Raw genomic sequence first — 7049 nt, forward strand, 5'->3', positions numbered from 1 at the left:
CTGGGAGCTTAGGGACAAACATTCCGAAGGAACAGGGCATTTGCAAAAGAGCTTCTAAGCAAAGTCTCCCTACTTTCCCACCTTTTAAAGACAGGAGGAGGAGGAGAATTTCAGCAGGAGTGGGATTGGGGAGGGTCATCAGATCTGTCTGCTTGGTTCAGGTACCAGGGCTGAAACTCAGATGTGGCTGATCCAAGTCAGGCTGCTAAGGAGCTTGTTGCTGTTGTTTAGTCCCTAAATCGTCTCCCACTCTTTTGCGACCCCATGGACAGTAGCCCTACCAGGCTCCTCTGTCCATGGGATTTCCCAGGCAAGAATACTGGAGTGGGCAGCCATTTCCTTCTCCAGGGGATCTTTCCCCACTCAGGGATGGAACCCACATCTGCTGCATTGCCAGGTGGATTCTTTACCACTGAGCCACCAGGGAAGCCCCGCTAGGGACCTAGGTTGACTTTTTAAATTACAGGGTTTGCTCTGCACTCCTGGACCACCCACGAGAAAGGGGTGGTTGTGTGCACGGAGCTCTGGGTGACCTTTACAGCATCTCAATGTCTTTCTCCGAGAAAGGGGTAAGAAGTTCATTGAAACGAGGGCTCTTCATTTCACCTTATTGTCTTGGAGTTTGTTGTGACATATGGCACCTCCTTGCTCCTCACAGTTCAGCCCAATGGGAGAACATTTTTTGCCTCCCCAGCTCCCCTCAGCAGGGATAATGAAGTGTTCAGAGTAAATGTCCCTGGAGAACAATCACTTTTTCTCTGTCCCTCACTTGCTATCATGATAGAAGCAGTCAAGTGTAATGAAGATCAGTTTCTGTGTTTAGCTGGGAAAACCCATTAAAAAACCAGCCATCACTTCCCTTTTAACAACAAAGCTTTGATTTGTAGTTCCGACTGCTGTGTGCCCAGTCTGACTCTCAAGCTTCCTTATCTCTCAAAATTCAGGTGTCAGCAAACCCATTCTTCCCCCCTACCCCAGCCAATGGAAACACACAGAAAGTTGCCCAGAGCACAGGGAAATTTCCTATGCGTGTCCAGGTAATCTGGCTATTCAAAGTCAGCAGCCTCCTGTAACCCTCTTGCTCAGGTATCTGTATATATTACCTGATGCAATGCGGGTGCTCACCAAGTAACTGCAGCTATTCTGTGGGCAGACCCATTATCTATCTCTTCATATGGAAATTTGGAAAGAAAAAGTGTAAGGATCCCCGCAGAGGGTCCTTCGGGATGTGGGTCACAAATGCTCACCAAATGAATTATCTCAAAAAACACTTTGGTTAGGCTTCCTCTGAACAGAGGAAACCAGAACATAACTGAAATACTCTTGTTTATGCTTCACACAGGATGAAATAATGACGGACTGACACAGTAGCCCCGTTTTAGAGAACTGGGAAAAGGAGATGCAGGACATTTTGAAGAGGTGGCTTGGAGCTCCTGTAATCAGTTAATAGAAGGGTTGAGATTGGGGCTCAGGATTTTTGAGTAGGGCTTTAGGATGAAAGAGAAAGGGCTCCAGTTTTACTGCGTTGGGAGATGCGAAGTTGAAAGGGGGGATTCTGCTGTGAATCCACAGCAGAGAATAGAGAGCAGATGTTGGCGTCAAACAGACCTAAATGTGGGTTCTGCAATCTGCTTAACCAGCTGTGCAACTTGGATAAGCTTGCATTACATAAGCTTCTGAGCCTCAGTTTCCTTAGGGGGAAAAGGATCCTAATACTCTACTGTTTTTTTTTGTGACGGTAAAAAAATAATGAGTTAGTAACTGCAGGTGCAAGTGTCTGACCTGTTTAGAAAGAGACAGCCCATCATGAAAACATGCAAAGAAGTAAGGCAGCTGACCTTCTGGGACCCTTTTATTCCCAGCCTTTTTTTTTTTTTTTTTTTTTTTTTGAGTTACCGAATTTAAGGAGACCAGATTAGGTTCTTCTACTCAATGAATTCGCTCGTTCATATCCCAAGATTTTTCTATGGGAAATGTAGTCCCTGATCCAAGATAATTTAAAATCCAGTTGGCTCAGAAGTCTATGAAAGTTTTCTGGGCACCATCTTGGAAATTTCACAGAATGGCACTTGTGGTTCCCATGGACTCAGTCTCTCCCTAACTTCACAGCCTGGGTGACCCTGCTTTCCTGAGCTTGTGCACACAGACTGACTACTTTCCATGGTTCCCCTGATTTGCTTACAGCTGGGAGAACCCAGTCCTCTCTGTTCTTTGATGCTCCCTTCTCCACATTGATTCGGGAGAGTCTCTAGAAAGTCTCAAAATGAAAGCATCTCTAGAGTTAAGCATGAATACTGCCCTATCCTAGTCTGAAACTGGTTGGAAGCCTTATTGTTAAGAGAGCAGCGTTGCAGCCTAGAGAGCATTCTAGACTGTGTCATCAGAGCCGGAGTTTCCATCTCTGGATACAAAACTCTTTTCTGGATAACTCTTCACCTCCCTGAAAGGCTTGGCTGGGCACCTTCTCTGATTCTGCTTTTGAAAGATGCCCACTTGGTCTGCATGGCCGTTTAAGTTCCCTATCTTTTCCGTGATTTGAAATTCCAGAATGACCCTGTTATCCATTTCCAGACTTTTGGGCAGATGATACAGGAGCTCAGGCTGGAACTCTGAGTAGTACTAGACATGGGACGCCATGGAAAGTAAACTCCAAGAAGATGGAGACCGTCTCATGACTTACTCTTCAATATCCAGAGAGATGTCTGATCCGTAAAAGATGCTCAATAAAACCTTGTTGGATAAATGAGCAAGTAATCATTCCTCCACAATACCATTAAGAGTGATTTTTGTGTCCTTATTTATACTTGATTTTCCTAGTTGTCAGCAAGGAAGTTGTAGTTTAAATACCTTCCCCAGACCCAAATGGGTATATAATGCGCAACTCCATTTATGTGAAGTTAAAAAGCAGGAAAAACTAACCCATGGTGATAGAGGCTAAATTTGAGGCTACTTGGGACTTCCCTGGTGGTCCAGTGGTTAAAACTTCGCCTTCCAACGCAGGGGGTGCAGGTTTGATCCCTGGTTGGAGAGCTAAGATCCCACATGCCTCCTGGTCAAAAAAAACTGAACATAAAACAGAAGCAACACTGTAACAAATTCAATGAAGACTTTTACAATGGTCCTCTTAAAAAAAATTGAGGTTACTTTGGGGGATGTATTCACAGGGATGGGTAATGAGGGAGCTTTCTGGGATGCTGGGAAAGTTCTCTGTCTTGGTCAGGATGGTGGATACATCATCGGGCTACACACTTAGGATTTGTGGATGTTGCTATAAATTAAAGCTTTGTTGATGTTAGCTGCTCAGTCGTGTCTGACGCTTTGCAACCCCATGGACTGTAGCCCACCAGGCTCCTCCATCCATGGGATGTTTCCAGGCAAGAATACTGGAGTGGGTTGCCATTACCTTCTCCAGGTGATCTTCCTGACCCAGGGATTGAACCCTGGTCTCCTGCATTTCAAGCAGACTCTTCACTGCCTGAGCCACTGGGGAAGCCCAAATGATAACTTAGTAAAAAGTATATAATTCCAAAGCATCAAACGTAAACAGTGGCAGCCACCTCCTTACTGTAAACAGTTGCTGCATGGCCCTATACATTCTTTCCCATTTGCCATGTATGGTTTATTACCATTGAAACTTACAGACTAGCATATTTCAGGGGTGGGCAAACATTTCCCATAAAGGGCTGGATTGTAACACACTGGTAAAGAATCCACCTGCCAGTGCAGAAGATGCAAGAAACTCAGGTTTGATCCCTGGGTTGGGAAGATCCCTTGGAGTAGGCAATAGCAACCCATTCCAGTATTCCTTCTTGGAAAATTCCATGGACAGAGGAGCCAGGTGGACTACCATCTGTGGGGTCACAACGGGTCAGACATGACTGAGCACATCAGTGCGTTAGCAAGTGTTTTAGGCTTTTGAGGCTTATAGTCTCGTCATAACTGCTCAATTCTGCTGTTGTAGACAATACACAAATGAAATGTGTGGTTCTGTACCAATAAAGCTACTTAACAAAAGCAATTGGATGGACTTCACTGGTGATCCAGTGGTTAAAAATCCACCTGGCAAGGCAGGACACAGCAAAACAAAACCAAAAAACAATTGGCTGGCTGGATTTAGCCTGTGGGCTACAGTTTTGCTGAACCTTGGATAAAACTATATATCCGAAAGAGACCTGAGAGGCATCTCACTTCACTTCTTCGTCTTTGGGATGAGGAAACAGATTCAGGGAGGAGAAATGACTTTCCCAGGAGATACTAGCACAGAACACCGGGGAGATCCTGGATTTGGAGTCGAATAGAGCAGCTGTTTGTGGGTGTGGCTTTGGGAAAGTTACTTAATTTGAGTCTTCATATTAGCACCATATGTCAATGGTGATAATAGTGGAATTTCTATCTCCTAGGGTTATTGGAAGGATCAAATTAGATAACACAGAAAAACACCTTGTAGGGGGCTTGGACTTGGTTTCAAATGAAGTGCTTTCTCAATCATAGCACACAGCTCAAGGGCTCCTTTCTGTATCCCTTCCTTCCCTTTTCCTAAAGCACAACTTCTAGGGTAAGTTCACTGACAAACACAACCAAGTGTCTACTACCTGTGAAGTCCTCCGGGGACAGCTGCAAGCTTGGGACAAATGGCTCCAGGAGGATGTCAGATCCTACCACCCAGCCCTCAGCTTCCTTTCTAGAAATCCCTTCTACCTCTGTGCTTTTATTTCCCCAAACAAGCTGCTATCAGATGATCTTTGCCAGGAAAACTCCTAAGGGTAAAGGAGATTTCTCTCATTTGATTCAACAACCCACCTCCTTCTTGCCGGGCCATTTTTAGAAATAGGGTGTTCCCAGGAGCTTGTAAAAGATTAAATTAAAAACGAGCGACCTAGTATGATATTAAACTAATAAATACTACACCTGGCATAGACAGCCTTCACTCCAGAGCAATAATCTAGCCCTTCCACTACACCCATGAAAAGAGAGGTTGGCAGGGGGCCCAGCACACAGCAGGGGCTGTATAAGTGTTTATTGAATCAACAATATGGGCCAGGCTAGTGTTCAGAAAAGAAAGAAAGGCAATACCCTTTACTAAGATTTCCTGGAATCTGTTTTCAGATTAATAGTCAAAGAATTGTTAGTGAGGGATCCTCGTGGTACTCTCCTCTGTATTCTTCCCGCAAACCTGTGAGCTAGGCAGCATCAGACCTGCTTTAATGATGAAGAAATAGAGGCTCTAAAAGGGTACATACTGGCCCAAGGACCCACAAATGGTTAAGGAGTGGAACCTTGGCCTTGAACTGAGGACTCCCTGGTGCTCCATTAAGTACCTTCGTTCTGGGTCCTTTGCATCTTCCAAACCCAAACGGGATGGGAGAGACAGAGCACAGCGAAGCACCCTGAACAGTTTCAGGGCAGAGAAATCTTGTGATGTGTTAGAGAGAGAGAGGTCAAAGTCTTTCCTGTCTAAGGCGATTCCAGCCACATAAAGAACTCTAACATTTGTACAGCGTTTTATGGTGTGCAAAGAGCTTCCTCCTTTCATTTGATCCTCAAAACAGTCTCACAAAGAAGGTGAGGCAGGCGTTAGTATGCACACTTCACAGACGAGGAAACCGACGCTCATAGAGGAAAAAGATCCACCGAAGATTCCAGTGCCACCCTCTATTGATCCAAGTCTTCTGAAGCTGGACTCTACAGTCCTCTCCACAACATTGTGTTTGCACCGTGATGACATTAGCACAAGGCACAGCCCAGAACAGATACAAGATTTAGGGATAAGGTAAAAAGAGTTACCCCCCCCGCCCCCCCCCCCCCCCCCCCCCCCGTTCTAGTCCTGCGGTCACGCTCAAGTGGTGGAAAAGCTGGAACGGTGTCACTTCTCCTTCCATGGTGGACACGCCCCTGCTCTGCTGGGTGGTGTCTGCTCAGGAGGTCGGTGACATGATCTGAGGCATGAGTGCCCACTGGGCCTCAGCTAAGGGATGAGCAAGGTCTTTTTAAATGCTAGGTGACTAGACACAGACCCTGCTCCCAGGCCTGGGGGTGAAGAGCACACAGGGCTGCTGAGTCAATGCAACAGACATTTATTGAGCACCTACTGGATGCTGGGCACTCCAGAAGCTGTCTAGTCATGCTGAGATGAACGTGATTCCGTTGCTGCTCTGAAAGAGTTGGTTTTATAATGGGAGAGACAGACACAAATACACTCACTTCTCTTTTTAAAAAAATGTTTTGTTGAATTATTTTATGTTGTTTTTGGCCACGCTGTGTGACATGTGGGATCCTAGTTTTCTGATCAGTGACCGAACCCGTGTCCTCTGCAGTGGAAGCAGAGTCTTAACCACTAGACCACCAGGGAAGCCCCATATACTCACTCCTATTGCTAGACAGGGTGGAACAGGCTTTACAATAAGCACGGTGCTGATCGCTTCACATGAAACATCTCCTTTATTCTTCATAACAGCCCTGTGAGATAAAACTATTCCTTCTATTTTTAGATTTCTCCATTTGTGCTCAGAAAGCTCAAGATTTACAGTGAGATCTTGTGTTGCCTAGCTTCACACATTTTCTGTACTTGCCGAGAGGGAGCAACGATAGGGGACTCAGGGTAGGGCTTGGAATCAGGCTGATCTGAGTTTGCAACCTGTCTCTACTGCTTCCCAGATGTGACCCTGGGCAAGCTGCCGCTCGGAACCTCAGTTTCCTCGTCGGTCAAAAGGAAAACAGTGTAGAATTTGGCAGGAAAGATAAATATGCAAGCCACTTGGCACAACAAATAAATAGAAGCAAATGCTAATAATACTAGGGGAATCAGCCAAGTTCTGTGGGGACTCAGGGCGCTTGAAGGGTAAGTAGAATTTTGACAAGAACTCAGAGAATGTTTCAGGCAGAAAGAATTATTAAGCAAAGGCTTGCAGGCATGAAAGTAGGTGAGGAGGTGATGGGGGCTGCAGAGGGCAAGCTGAGTTGTCTGGACCCTGGAGGGATCTTGCTAATGATGATGCTGGGAAGTTAGGGAGGACTGACATGAGCAAACATTGGATGCCACGCCTGGGGGT

This window comes from Budorcas taxicolor, chromosome 19 (assembly GCF_023091745.1).
Source record: "Budorcas taxicolor isolate Tak-1 chromosome 19, Takin1.1, whole genome shotgun sequence".
Taxonomy (NCBI): Eukaryota; Metazoa; Chordata; class Mammalia; order Artiodactyla; family Bovidae; genus Budorcas; species Budorcas taxicolor.